Here is a 26,609-nt window from a genome sequence, read left to right on the forward strand (position 1 = left end):
ATAGATAGATACATACATACATACACACACACACACATACATACAAGAAGACAGATCAAAATGGGTCTTTTGAGATATAGCTGCTAAACTACCATACAAAAGATATTCCTATCTAAAAATGGGGAGTCAAAATATTTGAGAAATGTAATTCATACATATGCAACTAATCAAAGGTAAGTTCACGCTGTAGATAGACTGCAATGGGGGAAGAGATTCTTTCTAACATACTTCAAATTATATAGTATGAGCCATTAACATGTCTAACTACTCATGCCATCAATTCTTCCATGACTGCCATTAGTCATTTCATTACAACCATCTGCAGAGAGGCGGAGACAAACTGGGGTATGAATACCAACACACATTTGTGTGCCTCTATTTGGGTTACTTAATGTCTCCTGGACTCAGTTTCATTATCTAAAAATGGGGATAGTTATAGAATATAAATATGTATATAGTATATGAAGTATAGAGTAATAAAATATTACTATAATATTGTTCTAAGTATTTAATCAGGAATATATATATTATTATATATATATAAAATGTATCACAATCTTTCCAATTTATCAAGGACTCAAAATGAAACTATGTGGCAAACCTGTGTCACCATTAACGGTGCTTACTTTGGTACTCCAGACATTATTAAAATGGGACTTGAAATACGGCAGCACAGTGTTAATCATTAGCTATCTAGCTGATAGCAGGGTCAGTCAGGGCTAAGATACAGGACAAGAAAGGATGTAAATTAGTAAAAATTCAGAAAATACCCCAAAGCAAATACCATCTACTTTACACATTTTCAGTTGGCTGGTAAAGGATAACTGCAGTACCTTTTTTCAATATTTAAAAGAGCAAGTCTGAAATCCCAGGTAGGAAGAAAGTTGAAGACTTCAAAGCACTTTCAGACCAAAAGTAATTGTCTAGAACACACTTTGCCCAGTAAGCTCCTCAATGTGAGTCAGCGTGTACAGATGAAATACTTACCATCTCAGATCAGAAAGGAAACTACTTTTTCTGAGACTGAAATATATCAAAAAGTTACTAGTATGTTTGGCATTAAAGATTAGTTAGTTACCTTGTACTCCTTGAACTTCTTCCACCAAGGAACAAAGGACCAAAGGACCAAAGGTAGTGGAGGTCTTCAGGAATTAGAAGTACTTCTTCCTGGAAAATATTAAACAATAGTAGAAGTGCAATTAATAATAATCACTACCTTGGTGAGTTTTTCTATTTTAGGCACTATACAACCTGCTTTACAAAGACTTACTTAATACTCCCAACAACCTCATGAGTTAACTCATGAAGAAGCTTAGACTAAGAGAAAACATGTAACATGGTTACAACCAAGCAGATGTGAAACAGTAGATAAGGATTTGAAATTGGCTCTGAGTGCAAAGCTTTCAATGTTAATCATTCAACAAGCAAACATTTTGAGTTGTATTAACAAATGTTATTTTGGTAAGACTCATCCTGACTATGGTTGTCTGGATAACATTTGTTAATAAATCACTCTTTTTCTTTCCCTCTCAATGGACATTTATAGATAATATAGCTACAGAGTGGCTAGCAATTAATATATGTACAATTTTTTTCTGGAAATGAATAAAATAACCCCACATCATTTAAAAAACAATACAAAATTATTCTGTACCTGAATGTTATAATGATGAAATAAGAAACAATACCTTGAGGTTAAAATCTCCTTGAATACCTAATTTCAAAAGTGCTGTTTACTGAATGAGATTATGAACGCTGAAAATTCACCTCATACTCTGCTTACTAAAGGCATTTATTAGGCCAAGGTGGCTGCTGACACACTCATAAAAGGCTCTTCTTATAAAAACACAGTACAAGAAACCAGTGAAATCAAATGGTTCATAAAAATGTTTCCTTACGTGCAACTCAAAAACAGATTTGCTACACATGTAATTGTCTCAAAGGGCAAGCTCAGTGCAGAGTTCAGGTAGGAAGAAGTTAATCAGTGTGGCCAATGTGGTAATCCCTAGTTTAAAAATAAAAATAAAAGTTGCAGACTGGGCAACTCACTATGATTGAGAGGATCAAACTGAAGTGGTGTTGAGTTCATTCCCGAGTGGGAAGAAGTGGACAGCTGCTCTAGTGCACGGGAAAGTGCCCTGGGTGAGAGGGCGGTGGTGCCTGGGCAAGGCCCTGGCCTTTCTGGACCTCAGGTTCTTCATTTGTGCCACAAAAGCATCAAGACTCCTTGTCCTTTGGAGTTTATAGATCTTTTGGAGATTTTGGTGAGAACAGTGTGCATACTCACATACTTGTGAAGTTTCATACAAAATCTGGGTCCTTGGTGCTGAGAACGCCCTGCCAACCACTGATCTGATTTTTCTCACTGTATCTGTAAGACTTTCCTACTTTTGTTTTTCTTTTTATACCTCTCCATACCTTAACAGTCTCTTCCTGAAAACTGGATAATTTATTAAATCAATGGGTGAGGGTTCATAATCCTTCTACCAGTAAACATCTACTTACTGTCTCACAAACAAGGCTCTTTTTACAGGAAGTACATCAATCTCAAGTTATAACTTTAAAAGTGTATACTTTACAAACTTTGATAAAATCATGCAATTACTATTACAAGTAGCAGGGTCCTTCAGCAACCATTAATTCATACAACATATTCGGCTGCCTGTAAACACAGAACTAATAAAGCTCCTTAGTTTTCCTGGGTCTCAAGTTCCCATAACAGGAATCATTCTCTTGCTTTATTTTGAGAATAAAGGTATGTAATGTTAATTTATCATCCTGAAGTAGAGACAAATGTTTGGTCCTCATCAATGAGGGGCAATTTGATTCCATTACACAATATGTTTCTTCTTTCTTTTGCATTATATTTTAGAGAATTATATTCTTGGCTTATTTTTATTGTTGTTGAATTTGAATCCTAATAATTTTAGGGTATAAAAATTAAGTTAAAATTAAACGTCTCAAGCCTCAGAAAGCAAGATGGTATCTATAGTTCCTTTAGTAAAAGAATAAAGGAAAAAGTTAACAATAACATGGTCTGAATTACTTATCAACTATGGAGACCTAATACCTGAATTCAATCCCACTATTTATCTAAAACATCTACAGACACTCTATGTTTCAAAAATGCAAAAAAGGAAAAAAGAAAATTACTTTGAATTACAGTTTTCTACTTTCTTTTCCACTTTCTCTCCAACTCCATTCCCCTGAAATAAGTTGATGTTTTGGATATTTTCTATTTTCAAATAGTAATACATTTTTTAAAGTAATAATAAACCCCCCACTAGCACTGCTAATCAACTTAGGAGCTCAAATTAAATTCTTCTGCACATTTCCACTATAAAATGTACCATCGGAACTTTTAAAATGTGCTGACGATGCACAAGGAAAAATAAAATCCATTTTTTGGGGGGGAAATAAATTAGCTCTTTGTAGTGGGCAGGCGCACTCCCCAAGCAATAGCCTTGAATCTATAAAGGACTGAATTCTTCAAGTCAGATGTACACAAATTCAAGAGAAGAGGTCATACTCTTTTTATGTATGTTTCAAGTTCAGACTGGAAAAGTTCACACTCTTTTGTTAATCTCATATTTCTTAATTATTGATAATTTTCATTCAGTGCCAAATAAATGAAAATGTGTATCTGGATTACTGTGCCTACAACACAGACACAAACACGGTCTGCAAAGGATATGCTAATTATTAACATTTCACCCCATTTTTCTGATTTTGAGAAAGGATGCGATATGTTACACAACTAAATCTAATAATAATCATTGAAAATACTTTAAAATACACGTAAAATAAACTCTAGTTTATATCTATTCAGGAGTAAGGAACAGTCATGAAATTCAATTTTCCACAATACTCTTTAATAAAAAGTAAAAATATAGTAGCAATTGATGGAAAAGTGCACATAAAAGAAAAAAATTATTTAAAAGATTGGAGAGAAAGAAAAATAGAGGAAAAACAGGGAATAAGAAAATAAATCAGATTTTATATCATGTAACATGTAAAATCTCCATGTGGCCTTCAATGGTTAAGATTAAAAGCTAGTGATTATTTACTATTTGCAAATACTCTGTGCTTCCCAGGACAGATTCTTTAAAATACTTGCTTAAATACTTAAATGTGTTGTACACAGACTAAAAGGGGAAAAAAAGATGACTTTAAATTATTAATCCATCTACCCATGTGTCTATGTGTCTGTCCATCTATTACTCCTCAAACTTCCACTGTCTCAGAACGATTTCAGACCATAAAAATGACTATCTTTTTTTAACAAGAGCTATGTGCTCCTTTTAGTTTGTTTCTCTGCCATGTACGGAGCACTGTGATAAATAACAATTACTGTGCCAAGAGGTGGAGCGAGACATAATCTGTGACACTGTACATCCCATGTTCCTCAGCATTATGCGAATTGTTTTTCTTGAGAATATAAGACAAAATAATTTATGACCTTGTGCAAGTTACTTAATTTCTCTGTGCTTCAGTCTTTTACTAAAAAAAAAAAAAAAAAAACAGAGTTAGTTGTAGTGCCTGCCTCATAGGGTGAGGATTAAATGGTATCACACATGGGAAGTTTCTACGACAGAGTTTGGCATGTATCAAGTGTTCAGTAATTGTTCACTATTTTTTTAACCTTAATTCGTATTTTTAGCTCAGTTAACCACAGTCAGTCCTCATAGTCACAGTCACAGTGTCTTCAAGGAATAAAAACTCAAGTCCTCTCAGATGTGTACACTAATTCTGGTCCCTAGAGGATCTTGTCAAATTTCCGTTGTATTTCTCCTTGTACAAGAGCACTAAAGAAAGACTACCAGGGACACAATGGAGGCAAAGTAAAGCTCATTTTATTAGCTTGTTTCTACAAGATCCACAAGATGGAAAGCAGCCTGGCAGAACCATGAGCTTCTCTAATGGGAAAGTTAAGCAAGCAAATTTAGAGAATTTTGAAGGTACAGTTAGTCCCAGAATAGTTTTGTTAGAGCTTCGCCAGAATTTGTAAACTAAGTGATTTGCTGGAACAGTCAGCGTTCTTAGCTTTAGAACACAAGACCTCATGCCAAATTACTGTTAGCTTGGCTGAGGTCTCATCATTAATATATGGGGATTAAATAGAGCTTGTGTTTAATGTGTCTTGCATGTCCTGGTTTCATACAGTTTATCTATTTTGTGACTCACAGTAATGTTTTACAAGTTGTGGGTTACATTCAATTCTAAAGTTCCCCCATCACAGCCTACCTGCCAGCAGGGTCATTTTTCACATCATCAGCAATTAGCTTGGAAATTTCCACTAGTTCTGGTTAAGAGATAAGGTGTGGATTGTAGAAGGGTGGTGTAGTAAATGGAAATGGAAATAATGGATGTACTTGAGGAATATTTATGAGGCAAAACTATCTGATTTTGAAGATTGATGAGATACTAGAGGATAAAGGAAAAAGAAGTTTACCAAAGATGCCTGCTATATATATGTCTACATCTATAAAAATTTTTGGCAAATATACATTTACATATATATAGCAAAATCATATTCACCACAAGAGGTACACTGCTACCCAGTATTCAACTAAAACATTAATATTAAACTGAATGGAAAAATCAAATGACATTTTAAAAATATGACATACTTCATAAAGCATCTTTTATATTAAGATGAGGAATTTTACACATTGTAACTGTATTTCAATTAAAAAAAACTTAAAAATAAAGAAAATTAAAAGATGAGGAATTTTAAGCATGGAAATTAGCTAAGGAAAACAACGAGTATTTTTAATCCACTCAGTTGAGAAACTTTCATTATAGTCTTAGATTTTCAGAGTAATATTTCATTTTGTCTTTTATGTTATGGTCTGAGCACAAATGTTTTAACATTTAACATTGCCATCGAATTTGATCATTTTGGTTGCACATATTTTAATAATTCATTGCTTTTATTCATGTAAAAAATTATTCCTCTTCACTGAGTAGTATCTCTACTGCTATCTCATTCCTAATGCCTGTGCATTCACACACAAAATAACACTTTTAAATAATGCTTAGCATCTGACCTGTGCTTCCTAACATTCCCACATGCACAGGGCAGGAGTAAATCGAGGTTCCTTGATGTAAGCATTAAGGAAAGCAATAAGGAGATGATGAAATGAAGCTTAAAATCAGAGCTCTATTAAAAGGTCCAGCTAACATCTAGAAAATAATTATATAATAGAAGTGGATTATAAGCTACTTGAAGAACCCTGCTGGTGTAGAGCATGTGTGAAGTCTGCCTCCCCAGGGACCGCTTTGATTATGTTTGTGATGTCCTTATCTGCTAAGGAGGAAAAGAAACAAATGATGTACAGCCTTGTAATACAAGCTGAAAAGGCAAAACAAAGTCGGACCGTTTTCCCAAATATGCTAGAAAATCACCCGTTACAGGCTGCTAATCACCTGTTCCAACTTACTCGGAATATTCAGTGCGAGGTGAATTACTTTTCCTTTGGGCTTCCTGTCATTATGAACAATCATCCTCTTCCCTTTAGGATGTTACCTTTCTACTCTCCTTGGTGAAGCTGAATTTTCTTCCTAGGTGCTCTCTCAACACCAGGCATTCCCCACGTGCTTACCCCAAACAAGCATTTGTCACTTGGTATTACCCAACCACACAAAAACCGGTACACAAAGTTATCTGTAATAGTCAAACACTGAAAACAACTCAAATGTCCTTCAGTAGGTGAATGGTTAAGCAAACCGCAGTATCAGAGAACGTGACTCAGCAGTAGAAAGGAACAAACGATGTACACAACTACTTGGAATGATCTCAGTGGCATTATGCTGAGTGGGAAAAAACAGCAGAAGGTCGCGTATTATATGACCCCACTTATATGACATTACCAAAAGGATGGTATTCTTGCAACTTCCTGTAAATCTTTAATTATTTCAAAATAAAAAGTTAATAAAAAGTCTAAAATATATATTAGAATGCAATTCATCTTAATAGTGATTGTTTATAAATGGGTTTCTGGCTAAAGAGACCGTAAGGGAAACATGTACAAGGAAGAGATATTCTAAGAAGTTCCTTTACTCCTTATAGAAAAATGTAGAAGGGAAAATACTGCCTTTCATGGCTTTGACCTCTCTGTAATGCTGGAAACTGAGAGGTCATCTTGAGACCAGGGTGGTAAGCCACACTAATAGTGGAAAAATCCACTTCTAAGAATGTCAAAGGAGAAAAGAAAAACCAAAAAACCTTCTATTTATAATGTCAGTGATTTTCTGATTTAAGGAAAGCTTATAATCTCCTTAGTTTGGAACGTCTTCATTTATTCACTTGACAAATACTTACTGAGTGTCAAGTATGTGCCACACACTTGTAAATACTTAGTACTTCAGCCACATTCCCATAAGATTTTTTGATGGGAAAAACCCCTTCAATATTAGAGAAGCCAAATAGTATGTGAAGAATCATGCAGTACGTAAAGAACTGAGTCTCAGCTTATACCCAAATCTCACACAGAGCAAATATTGTGACTTTCAAGTTACGTAAAACTATCTTTTTATCTTGTACATCAATTTGTTAACTATTTACTATCTCTGCTTAACTAATGAAGTAACTCCTATTTTTAAAAAAAGTGTAAAAAGTGGTTACCTTTTTTTAGGAAAGAGATTGAAATCATGGTAAAGCACAAATAAGGCTTCAAGTGTATTTATTCTTAACCAAGATGACAGGTACTTGAATATCTATTATATTTTTCATCTATTTTATATATGCCTTAAATAGGTCATAAGAAATTTTAAAATAAATAAAACTTTTAAAATACCTCTTATTTAAAATTTTACGTAGAATCAAGAAACAGTTTGCAGTAAACAGTCTGAAAACAAGTCTTTTCAAATGTCGCCAAAGAAGTTGGCATTTTGTGACGGCACACAAATAAAAAATTAGAATTTATAGATCACAAGTGCTAACAGACACACATTCATGTAAAATAAGGTCAGAGTTTCTGGCCCAACCACATCTAGAAGAGTAAGTGAAGAAAAAGAAGCAGCCTGGACCTTAGATGTAACCCCAGATGGAATTTCTGCATTAATATGCTGGGCTCATAAAGCATATAGAACTTTTTTTCATAGACAAGAGATAATAATATGGTCTGGTTATCTTTTGAACTGAGGTAGAAACATATTTACCAGCATATCATAAGGTTAAAAATCACATTCCGTGTTATCCTCCACAAAAACCACATTCCAGCTTTGTAAGATACTGCCTTCTATGCAGTCAGGACCACAACCTACGGGCATTGGTGGGTCAGTTCTGGTAAACTGTTGCCTGCAGTCTCATGGGCAAAGATTAAATGAGTCTTCATCAAGTTTTATAAATGATAGGTGATGTGTCATCTTATGTTCTGACTGGTTGTTTTCTGAAATTGTGGGTGTTTATAAAGAGACTGAGACTCCCAATGTGGCTCCCAGAGGGCCACATTTATTTAGCTTCCAGATGGTAAAAGAATATAGAGGAAAAGATGGCTCTATAAACATACAGATGTCCTGTAACACACGGGGCAGTGCAATCATTATTACTGGTTGTTATTCACCCTTACAGAAGGTAACACACTCTGAACAACAGGAAGAGATTCGCTAGTTATGCATCATTACAAGAGTTATTTTGTAGTGAAAGCAGTTAATAACAGAAAATATTTTACTGCATACATAAATATGTAAAGATACATTTATCACAACGGGATTATGTTTTGAGAAGCACATGATTATGGTGAATGATGGATGGAGATGACTAAATAAATCTACTCTTATGTAATAGATTAAAACTGAAATTAGCATCAGACATTCCAAGTGTCGTTCCTGTTATCCATAATAAACTGGACTTTGAAAACACATTATATGTTTTTTAAAAATGAACTCATCACTTCTTAATAACTTTGCTAGGCAATTTCTTTCTTTACCAAATGACCTGGACTCCATATCATTATCAATTAAAACTGCCAAAAACTTAACTCGAAATATCATGTATTTTCCTTATGCCAAGTAAAAGGATTATTACTGTTTCATGTCAGCTAGGGAAGTTAAAAAATCATATTTCAAAAACTTCAGTCTTCTATAATAATAATTTATCTGTAAACCAGTCACAGGGCCATGCACAAAGGAAATTATTCCCTTGTTTGAAATCTCTGCCTTCTGTGATGGGGGAGGTGGAGATATGCTTGTATGAACATATTCCTTTGTTCCATAGCCTCCAAAGGATTGCCAGTTAAGTGCCTTCAACTGTATTTTTGGAGCCTAAACCCAAGTTTACAAATGGCATCTCTTCTATTCTGATATCATTTGCATTGCCTGGAATACTGATTTTCTTTCCAGTATCACTTGCCCAGTATCAAAGTGAACATACTGGAAGTCTTGAGCTTGTTCAGTTTTTAGCTGAATAGCGCAGCTGCCCCTTGGCATACTGTCCAATCAAGGTAAGAAGCATCTGTTTCCACCAACACTGTTTTGTCAGCTGTGACTGCATTCTGGCAGTTGCATTAAGCAGCTGACTCCAAGACTAACTCCATGTCTTTCCAAACATTATTGGTCATCCTTTTCTACCTGATAAATTTTAAGGATGGTAGAAGTGGATGGAAAGCTTTGTTCTCTGTGGATTTATATACACTGAAAAATCAATCTCTGACCTGCTTTCTAAGTGTAAGAAATGTGTGTCTTAGTTGGAGAATTAAGAGTGCCTTGTCGAATGGACCTCTTGAAGAATATCTTTTATTATACCTGATTGGATAGGTTTAACTTGAAATTCATTAGGTCAACTGAAGGATTAGTTATAAAGAATACAAACATGCTGATGTGAAATGTGAACAGAAAGCAAACAATTAACTTAAAATGAGCTTTTAAAATTCATGGTCTTTATTTTTTCCATTCAAGTAAGTAGGTGTTTTTGTAATTTTCCATTTAATTATCATAGGATTTGCATAGCATGCATTATGTCACAATGTTTTTAGTTGTTTTTGTAGGCAGTCCTTTGGTCAAATATGGCACTGGTTATCACTAATGGAATGACAGTAATTATATTATCTCTCTCAACCTTCAATTTTCATCTATAAAATGAGGATAACATCTTACTTCACAATGTGATTCTAAGGATTTAATGAAATGGTATGTCAGTGATTTGCCAACTTCAGTGAGCACAGTCACCCGGCACACATATTTAAATGCAGCTCATACAGGCTACAGTTGCACAGATTCTAAATTAGAATGCCTAATGTCTTGGTGGTGTGCAAGAATATGCATTTTAAGCAGGAACCACAGTAATGTCAATTTAAGTGGTCAGTGGATACTTAAGAACCATCAATATACGCAAATTGAGCAGCACAATGTCATACATAGGTTAAGGATTTTACTGATTCTAAGAATTAGATAACATGGAGTTAGAACTCTAGTGAGATACTGGTGTCACCTACAAATCCTCTCTCACTACGGTGTTGTTTAGCCCTTAACAAGAGGTAACTAGAGTAGTGATCCATGCTTAGGACCAGTCCAAAGCCACTTACCATTATCATTGTATGGAATCTCTGAACATATTCTCAGATTCTAAGTCTTATATTGGGCCAGTCTTTCTGATATACATGCAGATACACAAAATGCAGAAATTTCATTCTCTCCACTGGCAACTGCTCAAATTTCTAACTACTGCTCTGATATTTATCTTCCTAAATGTTCTGTGCGAGTCTAAGTGGCACAGGCCTGCTGTCAGTGCCTGGCTGTTTCCCTTTAGGTTTCCTGGAAGGCCTGAGAAAGGCATCTATCCTTTGCCTCTTTTCATGGCCCCATCATTCAAACGTTCTTTCAGAAACATCTCAATGAAAACAGAAAGACCTTTCTGCAAAATAAAGTAAATCAAACTGGAACCTTCACAGAGTCCGTGCAAATGATCAATAGTTTATGCATTTATAAAATGGCCAGAAAGTACAATATTCAATAAATAAATAAACTGCTTTTAGACAGACTACTATCCTATATCCTCTGTCTGTGGATTGGAATGGTAGTTAGGGGAATCTTGGGAACTGGTATGATTTCAAACAACCACCTTAACAGGACTGTCATAATATGTAAATAAAATAGGATACTAGCAAAATTATGTGGTTTGTAAGGAATCATTTGGTGATCCTTCTCTTTATGGTAGTATAAAAGCCAATGAACAGAGACTAATACCCTCAAACATTGAAACTTAAGGAATCCCTTATTAAAATGCAAATACGTCACAACGATTATCACATACTTAGCTGCCCTGTTGGAAAACTGACCTAAACAAATTGGTGTTGCAAATTACAGTTTTAAGACACCAGGAATATAGAAAGATGTTTCCCAAGCACTGGCAGAATGTCTCGGAGGGCAGGGGTCTTGCTGCCACATGGGAACACGTACCAGGAGGAAAGACACGTGCAATAAAAAGGGGTAGATGAGGAGAGAAAGGAAAAGTGGACAGAATCAAACTGAAAATTCAGTTACTTCACAATTTTTGTTAAGGGTTTCCCTGTCCCTAAAGCATCCTGAGGGGCAGACTGGATTCTGTGCTAAGGTCTAGAGCAGGTGAGAGGAATGAGCACTATTCTGTATCCTAACCTTTGGGCAGAAGCCGTGAGAACAACATCCTTTAACTGACTCAAATCCTGAGCATTGTAAGTGAGGAATTTATATTATTTCATGATTGCTAAATTTCTAAATGAATGTGACTTGGTTTTTTTTATATAATGTTAAGTAAAAAGTGAAAATAATGATTTGCAATAGGAATAGGTTGATTTGTTTGCCAAAATATTTTTTAATTTACCTCCATAGGTATGTCATCTCAGTTTTTACTTCTCCTAATGCTTAGTGAAATCAGCTTTCCACAAAGTGCAGAACTGTTTAAATCAGAGGCAGGCAAATAACAACCTGCTAGTTCTGGCCCACCACCTGTTTTTGTAAATAAAATGTGATTGGAACACAGCCAACTTGCTATCTTCTAGCAACATTGGTAGAGTTAGATTGAAGACCTAACAGAGATCTAAGGCCTCCAAAGTTTACAGAATTTGCTCTCTGGCCCCTAACATAGTCTGCTGACCCGTGGGTTTAAATGTAAACCCTTATTTTAAAAATCTCAAAGTCTGAGTATCTTTAAAACTAAATAACATAAAGCCTTAGCAGTTGAACACAGCCATCTGGCTGACACATGAACCATGGGATGATCTGAGTTAGGGATCATATTTTTAAATATAAATTTAAAAATTAACCTGAAGACTCAGTTTTCTCTTCTTGGATGTAATTTTGAGATAATCGTTTGCTAAAAAAAAAAACCCAAGGTATCATAAGATTAACAAATAGCCTTCTCAAATTTCTCACATGCATTTTAAATATGACTGTTTATACTTATTTTCAAGAACACAGTAACACCCATACCTCATGAGACAACATACGGGGGTCATATGTTAAAAGTGTGTGAAACTGTCTGTAGGAGAGTAGCTTTAAAATTTGTGAATCCTTTTCTATTACTGTTTATAGTAAAATTCTTTTGTGATAGTAAAAGTCTTCCCCTAAACCTGAGCAAAAAAAAAAAAATCTGGTAACATAGATGTCTAATTTTTCAATGGGCCTTAATAAATACATTTTCTTTTATATTTAACTGTTTCATAATTTCTTCTAAATTGAGATATAATTGACATATAACATTTTAGTTTTAGGTGTACAACAAAATAATTTGATATATGTACATACATTTAACTTTTTAACATTTTTTTTTTATTCAGAATTTTTAACTTTTAACTTTTTTTTTCCCACAATGTCTTTTTACAATGTCTGCATGTGATGAAAGAGGTGGAAGGGGTGAGTTGGTGGACAGCACGCTGCAAATGGGTCTAACAGGGAAGCCATCTCCTCCACTCCTTTTGTAGTGTCCAAAGCCCAAAGCAGGGCTCAAATATGCCTGTTTGTGGCAGCCTTCACGGGCTGCCATTACTCCCGGAACGTCTGCTCAATGGAAAAGTTTCTTATGACTGATTAGTCCATAATGATAACACATCATAAAGACAAGACAGTATCTGAATCAGAAATGTCACCAATTTATGTATCTAGTGAAGATGCTCAACTGAAATGGGTTGGAGAATGAAAGGGTTAGAGGGAGATGGGGTGAAAAACAGGAGAGCTTTACCAAAAACCGGGGAAAGTAAACACTGAGAAAGTGAAAGCAGCTCTGAGGACAGTTACAACAGTACTGGATATTCTCCATGACGCATCTTTTATATAGAAGCTACTTCACTTCATGGAAGTGAACTCTTTAAAGGGGGTGGACAGTGCTAGAAAGACGATGCCTAAGAGACTCGCTTAACAGATCAAACAGACCTCTCAGGCCATCTTGCCCCCAGAGAACTGCACATGGAGAAAGTTGCCGGCCTCACATAGTAAAGCCCAGGCTTGGTGGCAGCGAGGAGGTTTTCTGATTTAAAAGAGCTTAAATGTATTTGGCTGCCCTAAGTACGCCAAAGGAACACATTTGGAAGAAACTTTCTTCACCATAAGCTAAATTCTATATGAGGATGTTTGATTATTAAAATTCGAAAAACAAAAGTGATGGCTTTTGTGGGGAAAACCCAAAAGCTGTGAGCCATAAATAATGAATATTTAATTATTTATTTAGAGCTATTCTTCTACTTAGAGCCATTATTTATAGCTATGCCTCTATTCCACCAAAAAATGTGCTTAAAATTATACACTATAGCCTAAAAACCGGTATGGCTACATACAAAGGATATATATTACACATATATTAATACATTACAATATTTACTGATTTAGAAATCTTGCTTTTTCATGAAGGCCAAATTCTTTATAGAACAATGCCTAAAACATATAAACTACAATGACAATCCTGATATTCAGAATGACAATAATAATCACTTCCATTTATTTCCCAATGTTCCCGTCTTATTAAAAATGTTACATAAATTAATCTTTCCAAAAACTCTATGGAGTACATGTGATAGTATTCTCAGCTAACAAATTAAAAAAAAAAAAAAAAAAGAACTAAGTAAGCCTGTTTTCCCTATATAGTCTTACATTCTAAATCCCACCCTCTGCAACTATAATTGTGGTTAAATAGTGAAATTAAGTTAATCAAATGAATGCTCACAGAACCACATTTAAACACTAAAAGAGACTCTAACTTAAGGATTCTGTCACTGCTACTACAGAACAGTTCTGTAGCAGGTCTATCAAATCTAATAATTTTAAATCCAGTGATCTTTCCTTGAAGCTCAGCTATCAGTAAGAATCAATGGACAGAAAACCAGACTGCCTCCTTCACAAAAGTAAAAGTAGCATCCTTCATTATATTGCTATAGAAGGACAAGCCTAGCCATTCTCTAATTATGAGAAATACATGTATGTTTACCTTCTGGATTTACAATTTGTTTAAGTCTTCAGTGAACTCTCACACTTGTCTTTGTAAATAGCTCTGGTTATTTCACATACTTCAATTTGGGGGAAAATGTATCTACGTATCTTTACTGATGTTGGAAAAGATCAGAAGTTTCCAGACAAAAAACACACATTTCAATTTTGCCTTTTCCAGGTAGTAAAAAGAAATTTAGCTTAGGGTGTCTTAGATTAACACAAGAAATCCACATCATTTTACTAATATGAGAACAGACAAGGAAAAGATATATAAATAATTAGAGATGATTCTAATAAAAAGGTTAAACTGTGAATGATAGCATATGCAGCATAGTTCAAAAGATTAACTGAACTTTCTAATCACACACTGAAATTCATTTATTTAATGCAGCTGAAACTCTAACATGCACACACTCAAATTTAACATTAATATATTTATACCTATTCATTCATATGCAGAATTATTGGAACATGAAGTCTTATTGCCCATCTAAAAGAGATAATGTATTAATAGCTTAGTCTCCCCAAAGAGTATTTGTTTGCAACATGAATATTTCATATTTGTGAAAGCTCTAAATTTGAATATAGATTGACTCATAATGTGCTCTCTGACTCTACTCAGCAGTGCAAATTGCAGTGGGTAATTCACACAACTTCTGAAAAATCTACAAACCTAACCTTATTCGTATTACTCTTTCAGATACTTTGCAAATTAACTCTAAATGATCATCAGTTTTAGAAAATAAATATCCACAGGAATCCATTTGGATAATAAAATATTTTATTCTTTAAAAATTAATAGGTGCTGTCAAGCATATGGAGCAACAGGAACTCTCCTTTATTGCTGGTGGAAATGCAACACGGTACAGCTACTTTGGAAGACAGTCTGGCAGTTTCTTACTAAATTAAACATACTCATACAATCCAGCAGTTTTGCTCCTTGGTATTTAACCAAAGGAGTTGAGAAACCTATGACAACATAAAAACCTGCACACGGATATTTACAGCAGCTTTATTTACCATTGTCAAAATCTGTCCTTTGGTAGTTGACTAGATAAAATGGAACATCTAGACAATGGAATATTATTTAAGTTAAGAAGAAATGAGCTATCAAACCATAAAAAGATATGGAGGAAACTTTAATGCACATTAATAAATGAAAGAAGCCAATGAAAAGGCTACATATTATATGATTTCAACTAAAGCATACCTCAAACATACTGGGGGTTCTGATCCAACCACTGCAACAAAGTGAGCATCACAATAAAGTATGTCACACAAATTTTTTAGTTTCCATATGCATATAAAAGTTATTTTTTAATATACCTGTCTATTAAGAGTGCAAAAGCATTAATAAATTTTTTGAAAAAGAACATATTTTAATTATAAAATATTCTGTTGGAGAGAATGGCCAGGATAACAAAACAGGAAGACCCTGAGCTCACCTCCTCCCATGGGCACACCCAAATTGTAACTATTTTCAGAGAAACTATTGATGAGAAAAACTGGAAAACTATCAAAAATAGATCCAACTAAATTACAACTGCAGAGGTTCTTCCCAAGAAGTGAGGGATCTGAGCCCCGCATCAGGCTCCCCAGCCTGGGGATCCTGCACTCAATGGGAAGACAAACCCCCAGAACATCTGGCTTTGAAGGCCAACAGGGCTTATTTACAGGAAAACCAGAAAGCTCTGGAAAATAGAGAATCCACTCCTAAAGGGCATACACACAATCTCACATGCACTGGGACCCTGGGCAGAAGCAGTAATTTGGAGGGAGTCTAGGTCAGAACAACTGGCTAATCTTGGAGAACCTCCTGGAAAGGCAGGAAGCACTTGAGCTTGCCCTGAGGACACTGGCGGGAGCCATTTTGGGGAGCTCATTCTACCACAGGGACACTGGTACTGGCAGGTGCCATTCTGGAATCCTTTTTCTTGCTTATTTGTGCTGGGACATGGCCCTACACACCAGCCTGTCAGCACCAGCTTGAGATGCCTCAAGCCAAGAAACTAGCCAGGCAGACACAGCCCCACTCACCAGCAGGTCTACTGTCTTAAGGCCACCCGAGCCCACAGCCTCCCTGGATCCAGCCCCGTTCACCAGAGAGCCCAGGACTTGCCACCCTCCACACACACACCAGTGTTTACTAGCACCAGCACCAGGACTCTCAGTGACCTGCAGTAGGAGATCCCAGGACCCAAATCTGCACACCAATGAGGTGGCACTAGCCCAAGGACACCACCCCTGACCTGAACCCTGCCCACTGGTGGGCTGAAACACCAACTCTGTAAACCTCTGGACCCTGCAATAAGGCATCATAGGACACAGCTCCACCCACCAGTAGGCTGGCACCAGTCTCAGGATCCCTGGGACTCCAACACTGCCAGCCAGGAGGTAGACCCAGACTCCGGACCAGCACAGTCACAGAATCTGCCGTATCAAGACCCAGGCCACCCACCAGCAGAATACCACAAGCCCTGGGACACCACCTCCCTGACCCCCAAAACAGGCCCTGACCCCACCCATCAGCAGGCCAGTACCTGCTTTGGGACACAACGGAAGCCACAGACAGTGGTATCAGGATCTCATCCTGATCATAAAAAGGCTGGCACTAGATCCAAGACTCCAGCCCCACAGCCACCCACTCCAGAACCCAGTTCTTTCCACCAGTGGGCAGGCCAAGCCCCAGGACAGCCCAGGACCCTGCAGCTAACAGTCTTGTAACCTAGCCCCACTGACCAGTGGTGAGCAGCCTCTACACAAGGAAGGGCCTGGCAACCAACTGGGCCAGGGACCAGACACGCATACCAGACCACCCACAGTAGTCAGCCCACCAAAACAGAGGGCCCAAAAGCAAAATAGAGGGGAACCCTACAGCATATAGCTCTAGTAACCAGAGGGGAGTGTGCTGCTGGGATGTATAGGACATCTCCTACAAAAGATCACTTCTCCAAGTTTGGAAAATATAACCAAACTACCGAATACATAGAAATAAAAACAGCAAGTAAGGCAAAATGAGGCAACAAAGGCACAAGTTCTAAATGAAGAAGCAAGACAAAACCCCAGAAGAAGAACTAAGTGAAATGGAGACATGGACAATGTACTTGATAAAGAGTTCAAGGTAACTGACATAAAGATGTTCAAAGACTTCAGGAGAAGACTGGATACAGAGAGTGAAGTTAGAAGTTTTAACAAAGAGCTAGAAAATACAAAGGTGAACAAAACAGAGAAGAATATAAGAAATGAAATGAAAAACACACTAGAAGAAATCAAAAGTAGATTAGATAATACAGAGGAATGGATCAGGGAGCTGGAAGACAGAGTAATGGAAATAACTTAAGCTGAACAGAAAAAGTAATTTTAAAAATGACAGTTTAAGAGCCCTCTGGGACAACATCAAGCTTACCAACATTTGCATAATAAAGGTCCCAGAAGGAGGAGAGAGAGAGAGAAAGGGGAAGAGAACATGTTTAAAGACATACAGCTGAAAACTTCCATAACCTGGGAAAGGAAACACACATCCAAGTTCAGGAAGCACAAAAAGTCCCAAACAGGATCAACCAAAGAGGCTGACAACCAAGATAACATTGCAATTAAAAGGAATCCAAATTGGAGAGGGAAAAGTAAAACTGTCACTGATGGCAGATGACATAATATTATACACAGAAAATCCTCAAGAAGACATCAAAAATCACTAGAGCTTATCACTGAATTTGGTAAATTTGCAGATATGAAGTTTTTATACATAAATCTGTTGCATTTCTATACACTAACAACCATCAGAAAGAGAAATAAGAAAAGAATCCATTTTCAATCACAAAAACAAAAAATACCTAGAAATAAGTCTAACTAAGGAGGTAAATATCTATATTCAGAAAACTATAAGACATTGAGGGAAAAACTGAATACAACATAAGCAGATGGAAAGATTATTGTGTTCATGGATTGGAAGAATTAAGATTGTTAAAATGGCCATACTATTCAAGGCAACCTACAGATTCAATGCAATCCCTATGAAAATGCCAATGGCATTTTTCAAAAAACTATAACAAGTAATTCTAAAATTTGTATGGAAACTCTAAATTTCCAACAGCCAAAACCATCTTGTAAATAAATAAATAACGCAAGCAAGCAAGCAAGCTGGAGTTATCACTTTCCCTGATTTCAAACTATACTACAAAGCTAAGTCAAAAACAGTATGGTACTGGCACAAAAATAGACACATAGATCAATGAAAAAAACAGAGAGCCTAGAAATGATCCCACACTTATATGGGCAATTACTCTATAACAAAAGAGGTAAGAATATACAACAGGAAGAAGACAACTTCTTAAATAGTTGTGCTGTGAAAACTAGATAGCTACATACAAAAGACCACTCTTGTACACCATGAATAAACCTAAATTCAGAATGGATTAAAGACATATATGTATTCCCTGAAACCACAAAATTTCTAGTAGAAAATACAGGCAGTACTCTTTTTCACATCCATCGCACTAATATTTTTTTGGGATATGATAACTTAGGCAAGGGAAAAAAACAAAAATAAGCAAATGAGACTGTATCATACTAAAAAGCTTTTGCACAGTGAAGGAAACTATCAATACAACAAAAAGGCCACCTACTGAATGAGTGAAGGCATTTGCAAATGATACATCTGATGAGGAGTTAATATCCAAAATAAATCAAAAACTCATACAACTTGACATCAAACAAAACAAACAACTCAATTAAAAAATAGGCAGAGAATGTGCTGAGTAGACATTTTTCCAAAGAAGACATAGAGACGGACTGCAGGCTCATGAAAAGATGCTCAGCATCACTAATCATAAGGGAAATGCAAATCAAAACCACAATGAGATATCTATCAACTCACACCTACCAGGATGGCTATTATCAAAAACACAACTAACAAGTATTGGTGAGAATGTGAAAAAAAGAGAATTATTGTACGAAACTGGTGGGAATGGAACTTGGGTCAGCCACTACAGGAAACAAATAATTTTCCCCTAAAAATAAAAAAACAGAACTACCAGATGACCCATCAATTCCACTCCAGGATACTTACTTGACAAAAACAAAGACACTAGTTAGAAAGATATATGCACTCCTTGTTCACTGTAGCATTATTTACATGGAATTGACCCAAGGGCCTATCAATAGATGAATGGATAAATAAGATGTATCTTTTATGGCTAGAAATATTTTATACACACACACACACACACACACACACACACACACACTGGCATATTCCTAGCCTTGGAAAAGATCGAAATCTTGCCATTTCCAACAACATGGATGGACTAGAGGGTATTTTGCTAAGTGGAATAAGTCAGAGAAAGACAAATACTGTATGATTTCATGTATGTGGAATCTAAAAATAAAACAAATGAACAAATATTACAAAACAGAGACAGAGTTATAGAAACAGAGACCAAACAGGTGGTTACCAGAGAGAAGGAGGGTGGAGGGAGGAAAGAAATATCTGAGAGAAATTAAGAGATACAAATTTTCAGTTGCAAAATAAATGAATCTGAAATGTTCAGTGTGGGGAATATAGTCAATAACTTAAGTAGTATCTTTGTATGGTGACATAACTAGACTTATCACAGTGATAATTTAAAAATTTACAGAAATACCAAATCACTATGTTGTGTAACAGGAACTAATACAGTACTGTAGGTCAATTATACTTGAAAAACAAACTCAAAGAAAAAGAGATCAGATTTGTGGTTACCAAAGGGAGGGGGTGGTAAGATGGGGAATTGGATGAAGGCAGTCAAAAGGCACAAAGTTCCAATTATAAGATAAGTAAGTACTGGGGATGTAATGTACAACATGATAAATATAATTAATGCTGCTGTATGTTATATATAATAGTTGTTAAGAGGGTAAATTCTAAGAGTTCTCATCTCAAGGAAATATATTTCTTTTTCTTTAATTTTGTATTTATACAAGATGAGAGATGTTCACTAAACTTATTTTGATAATATTTTCATGATATATATAAGTCAAATCATTATGTTGTACACCTTAAACTTATATAACACTATATGTTAATTATATCTCAATAAAACTGAAAAAACAACAAAAAATTATAAACAAAACAAAAAGCTGTTGTTAAAAAAATTCTAACCATCAATGACAGTGCAGGGCTGCCATAAGCCCTCAATTTGTAAAAACCACAGAAATGCCATAAAACAGGTATGCCTGTATATGAGAACCTAGAAAAGGCAAAACTATGGAGACAGTGCAGTATCAGTGGTTATCAGAGGCTAGGAGAGAAGGAGGGATGAAAAGGCAGAGCACAGAGAATTTTTAGGGCAGTGAAACTACTCTATATCATACTATAATCATGGGTACAAGTCATTATCCATTTGCCAAAAGTGAACCCTAATGTAAACTGTGGACTTAACTGTGATTATGATGTTTCAATGTAGGTCCAATGATGATAGCAATGTGCCAATATGATGTGGGATGTTGATTAGGGGACACTGGCATGTGTGAACACAGGGAATACATGGGAAGTCTCTCTACCTTCCTCTCAATTGTAATGTGAACCCAAAAATGCTCTAAAAATAAATTCTATTAATTTTTACATGGGAAAAATGTCTGAAAACACATTTTTCTAAAGAAGATGTATAAATGACCAGTGTGAAAAGGTGTTCAACATCACTGGACATCAGAGAAATACAAATAAAACCACAGTGAGATATATCATTCATACCCAATATAATGTCTATAATAAAAAAAAATTGATAATAAGTGGTGGTGAGAATATGGAGAAACTGGAACCCTCGTAACACTGTTGGTGGGAATGTAGAATGGTGCAGCCACTTTGAAAAACAGTTTGGCAGTTCCTCAAAAAGTTAGAATTATCATATGATCTAACAATTAAATTCCTAGATATATACCTCCCAAAATGAAAATAAACATTCACACAAAAATTAATGCATGAATGTTTATAATAGTCAAAATACGGGAACAGCTCAAGCATCCATCAGCTGATGAATGGATAAACAAAATGTGGTATAGCCATACAATGGAATATTATATGACAATAAAAAGAAAGTATTGATAAATGCTACAACAAAGATAAACCTTGAAAACATTATGCTAACTGGAAGAAATAAGTGACAAAAGATAAATAAAATTCCTACTATATGAAATATTTAGAAAAGGCAAATCCATAGAAACAGAAAGTTTATTAATGGTCAACTAGAGCCTCACCAAAGTGAGGGATGGGAGACTGACAGTAAATGGGGAATGACTGATAACAAATAAAGAGTTTCTTTTAGAGGTGATGAAAATGTTCTAAAATTGATTGTAGTGATGGTTCCATAAGCCTGTGAAATACTAAAAACCATTCTGTTGTACTTTAAATGGGTGATTTGTATGATATGTGATTTATAGCTCAATAAAACTGTTAACATTTATTTAAATTAATGGATTCATGATAGAAAAATAGGTTAGAAAGGTAAACAGACAATTCACAAAAATATATAAATATGACCGTAAACATGAAAAAGATGTTCAGTCACACAAGTAGAAAAATGCAAATTTCAGTTACACAGAAATATCACTTCCCATTCTCTAAAATTGGTTAAAAAATTAAAATGATTAAAACTGTTGGTGAGACTGAGAGAAAAAAGCACTCTCGCACATTCCTGGTTGTACGAGAAATTTGAAAACCCTTATGGAAGGGACATTTTGCATTATCTAATAAATATACATATGGGCCTAGATTCTGACCCACATCTAGAAATTTCCCATGAAGATCTAACTTTGATAATACAAAACACATTTGCACTGTTATTTATAGTAGTAAAGTTTATCATTTCAACCTGTTGTGAACACCTTAAATGCTCAAACATTAGAAGAGTAGCTGAAAAACATTTGGTACATCCACATTTGGAGTACAGTCCTGCCATAAAGTAAGGAAGAAGATCTTTAAGAGCTGACATGGAGTGACTTCCAGGCTACATTATTAAATGAAAAATGCAATGTGAAAGGAATATATATACAATGCTTTTTCGTGTGAACAGGAAGAGAAAATACATACATACACAGGAAGAATAAATCAGAAACAAATGAGATTGATTACCTACTGGATAGACCAATGGAAAGTGGGGGCAACAGAGAAAAAGGAGCAGGGCAAGAGTGTGACACTTCTCAGAGTGCACACTGTGGTATAATGCTATCTTTTAAAACCATATAAACTATTCACATAGTTTAAAATAGGATAAGTAAAATTAACCAAAATAAGAGGTGGGACTTACCTAAGTAACATGTCAACATATTATTTGGGATAATGCCTCTAGATTAAAAACAAAAACAAATAAATACTGATTCAGTGTTGATAAATTTGTATTTTTTCCCTTTTCTTTTATTCTTTGTTTTTTGGCAGCTGCTATGGGGGTAATTCTTAGGTTACTTTCAGTGAATTTTGTAATTGAGCAAATAAATAAAATAATTTAGTTATTTCACATTTACTGCCTGAGTAATTTATTCAATATATATTCATTACCTAATACATAATAGTTGCCAGTTAATATATAGATAACTACATGAAAATTAAGGAAGGGCAAATGTATTCAGTGAACTCAAATTTTATTTGGGAAAATAAAAATGCAAAAAATAATTTCAGGGTAGAAAATTAAATGCAGATATAAATCTATGGGAGAACATTACATTATATACTTGTACGTACTTGTGAGTGGCAGGTTAGAGGGATTTTCAGGCAGTGAATGGAAATGTGCATGCACCTTCCTCAGGGGAGATGTGGCTAAACAGAGAATTTGATTATTCATTTGCCCTGAAATTAGTTAAAAGAGACATTAAATTAGCACACCAGCCTGATCTATGTACACTACAAATGGGTCACTGATGAAAGGCTCATAATAAAAGTAGCTGCCAGAACTTTAATTTATAAAGCCATTCTTTTCATAGACATTCAGCTATCTTTTGAAATTAGCATAGAGCACACAAAAAGAAGCATATAAATGATTTAATAATTTCTACCTAAGTATCTGTTAAGCATTCTTATTAAATTGTCAATGACATTGTTTGCTAGGTGATTAATGAGAACCCTATGAATAAAAGAATGCTTTTTCAAAATACTTGTAATTCATCTCTTTTGGGATGTTCATATTCAGAATAGACTATTTATTACTGCTCCCAACACAAAAATGTCTTCTAGAGGCAACCATTTTCAATTTGTTTTAATTACACCGTAGCATAGTTTTAATTTGATTAGGATTTACGGCATTTATCCATTGCCTTTCAAATGAAATAAAAGACACAACAAATGTATAATTAAATATGAAATCTGAGACAGGAGGAAAGTAACAGAGAAGGAAAACATATCTTTTTATCTAACACCAGACAAAATCCATTTGTTGACTTGCAAATGAATTGTCAGAAGAGTACGTATGGAAAATCTGCCTTGCATAGCTGTCACAGATTTATTTTATGCAAGGAGTATTTGCTTTCTCTTACACAAGGCATGGCAGAACATAGATAAAGACTTGTTTATGTTGTATGCCACAGACACCACACTGTGTCACATCACTTTAAGAGGAATGTAAGTGTGGATGTCTAGATACACGTATCACAAGTTTTGGAGAAACGAAGTACTCACTCCAAATTGCTTATCTGTTATTGTTTCCATGGAAAGACCTAAGTACTGTGGTACAGGACATTCCCTTCTATAATCAAAGCTAGAAGGTATGTGTCAACGTGACAGAGCTAAATGATGCCCAAGTTGCTGGTAAAATGTTACTTCTGGGTGTGTCTGTGAGGGTGTATCTGGAAGAGACTAGCATTTGAATCGGTGGACTGAGTAAAGAAAACTGCTCTCACCAGTGCAGATGGGCATCACCCAGTTCACTGACAGCCTGAATGTAACAAAAAGAGGAAGGTAGGGTGAATTTATTCTCTTTGCTTGAGCTAAGACATTCATCTACTCCTGCCCTCAGACATCAGCTCCCCTAGTTCTTAGGTCTTCAGACTCAAACTGAATTATACCACTAGCTTTCCTGGTTCTCCAGTGTAAAGGCAAATTGTAGGACTTCTCATCCTCCATAATCACATGAGAAAATTCCTATTGGTTCTGTTTCTCTGAAGAACCCTAACACAGGGAGCATTGGCTTAGAAAAGTTATATCATTAAATACATCCTGAGAGGGAGGGGGCCAAGATGGCGAAGTAGAAGGATGCTCGTAGCTCACTTTCTCCCACGAATACAATAAACACATTCTGAGGGAAGTTACTTGATTTTTCCATAAACAATCTACGTATGTCTTATGAAATGGAGGTATCATGTCTCTAGAATGGCTCTCCTATATCTTCTGATTAATACGGAATTCTTCCTCATGGGAGAAGGAGGGGGAGGGCAGAGCATTTTGTTCCACAGTTTAAGATTCAATACTAGAAAGGAAGTCACTGACTAGATAGCTGAATTTTATCTCATAGTCTATTCCTGATTTCTGCTGCAAGTTGCAAAGTAGAAAAGGTAAGGACTATTTGAAGAAATTTATCGTGTGTGTGTGTTATAAAGATGTAAAATGTATTTTCTGCTATGAGTTATAGTCAGAATGTTGGAAAGTCACTAACTTAGATTGTTAGGACAGCAAAAGATTTTGCTGGCAAAATGTGGTACGCCATAGAACTTATGTGAGTGATAATTACCTAACACCATCTGAGTAAAATAAAAATTGTCTCAAGTAGTGTGAAATTAAATTTTCCACTTACATCTAGTGCTATCTCTTATCAATGATAAAATAAAGGAAAATACACACTCCAGTTTGATCAGTTATAATTTATTAAGTGTATGATGACTTTATGATGATCATTTATTAAGTGTATGATGACTTTAAAAAAATTATTTTAGTATGTGGATATTTAAAGTCTGATTATGGAAATTGCAACATATTTTAATATGATTTAACATCCAAAAGCCATCTTGAAACATGAGTATTTTCAAGAGGACATATATTTTGACACTATACTAAATAAAAAGTATGCTTTAGTCTGAATTAAAGGTAGGGACCTGTTGGCATGAAGACATCATAATAACCAGGCAGTAATCATAACTCCAGTTTAGTGAAAATCTCACTGTCTTCTGTTGGAAGAATCTATCACCTGCTGGGACACAGAGCCTCTAATCCAGCAGAGTGTAAATTCACAAGGTAGGAAGCACAAATTTTTAAGGAGGTTTCTGGAAGTAATGCTAGGAAGGACCAAACTTCAAGCCTTTGGTTCTACGTGTTGTTCTGAATACTAAGAAAACAGACCCATATGTTGGCTACTTGCTTGGTACCTATAGTGTACCATAGAGTGGGTGTTATTTCCAAGATAGTAGTTTAACAAACCTCTTAACAGATACTATATTGCTCTGTTAGGCTAGTTTTTTCCCTGATGGCGCAGGATGTGGGATAATAGGTAGATCCTATGATCACTTGTTTATTGTGATACTTCATTAACCATGAGTCCCTTGGTCTGGAAGATGTTATATGGTATCCCTTGTTGGCAAATAATAAAATTTGCAAGCCTTCAGAAAGCAGTACAAGCAGAGGTACAGAAGTTAAGGAAAACACCAAAAGAGAAATGTCTGTTGCCTCCAGAGTGAAATGAGTCCAATGGAACTAAATTTTTAGTCTTGCCAGCTGGTCTCCTTGAGTTATGGTATCCTGTTGAAGGCTCATCACTGGTAGTTGCCCCTGGCAGACAGAGTAATCAGTAACGGCATTATCTAGATCATTCTTAATGAGAAGGTGCTTATGCTATTTGGGCCATGCATTGTACCAGGCAGGGTTATATAATAGCCCCTGCATTTATGGGACTTTTGCACAAGAAGCAATGGAGGACATGGGCTGGCTGTCATTATGCCCACTTATTATTTAAGTAACTTCTGTATAGTGGATGCTGTATGGTGGGAATTTGCAGGAGATAAAAGATCTACATGCTTGTGCTGCCTTCTGTGGGTCTATGTATGTTCCTCTTCCTAGATTTTCCTTATTGATTTTTCAAACTTGCCAGTTTTACACTCATGACTGACTAGTCAAGCCATTCACCACTGCCTGAGTGCATGTATATCTTTACCTTACACAATGCAAAAGACCAAATAAACTGCTCACAGAAATGCTCTCTGGAGAAGGACCCACCCCTTCATGCTATCTTTTAGGGTGGCTTCTGGGAGGGTATATA

At 35.6% G+C, this 26,609-nt stretch overlaps 1 long non-coding RNA gene across 3 annotated transcripts in view; it reads right to left on the reverse strand.

Annotated features, from left to right (window-relative positions):
• The window catches only part of LOC123617702 (uncharacterized), a 54,365-nt gene extending 47,783 nt beyond the window's left edge, over window positions 1–6,582 (reverse strand). For 2 of the 3 annotated variants that reach the window (XR_012510234.1, XR_006725908.2), the window contains exons 1-2: window positions 1,271–1,381; window positions 1,079–1,167 (exon numbers count right to left, since the gene is read on the reverse strand). This is a non-coding gene — a long non-coding RNA (uncharacterized LOC123617702). Of the gene's footprint in view, window positions 1–1,078; window positions 1,168–1,270; window positions 1,382–6,443 lie in introns of those variants that run through there. The other variant, XR_012510233.1, reaches the window with a different exon arrangement.
• Window positions 6,583–26,609: the final 20,027 nt, after the last annotated feature.

The sequence above is a fragment of the Camelus bactrianus genome, chromosome 11, assembly GCF_048773025.1.
Source record: "Camelus bactrianus isolate YW-2024 breed Bactrian camel chromosome 11, ASM4877302v1, whole genome shotgun sequence".
Taxonomy (NCBI): domain Eukaryota; kingdom Metazoa; phylum Chordata; class Mammalia; order Artiodactyla; family Camelidae; genus Camelus; species Camelus bactrianus.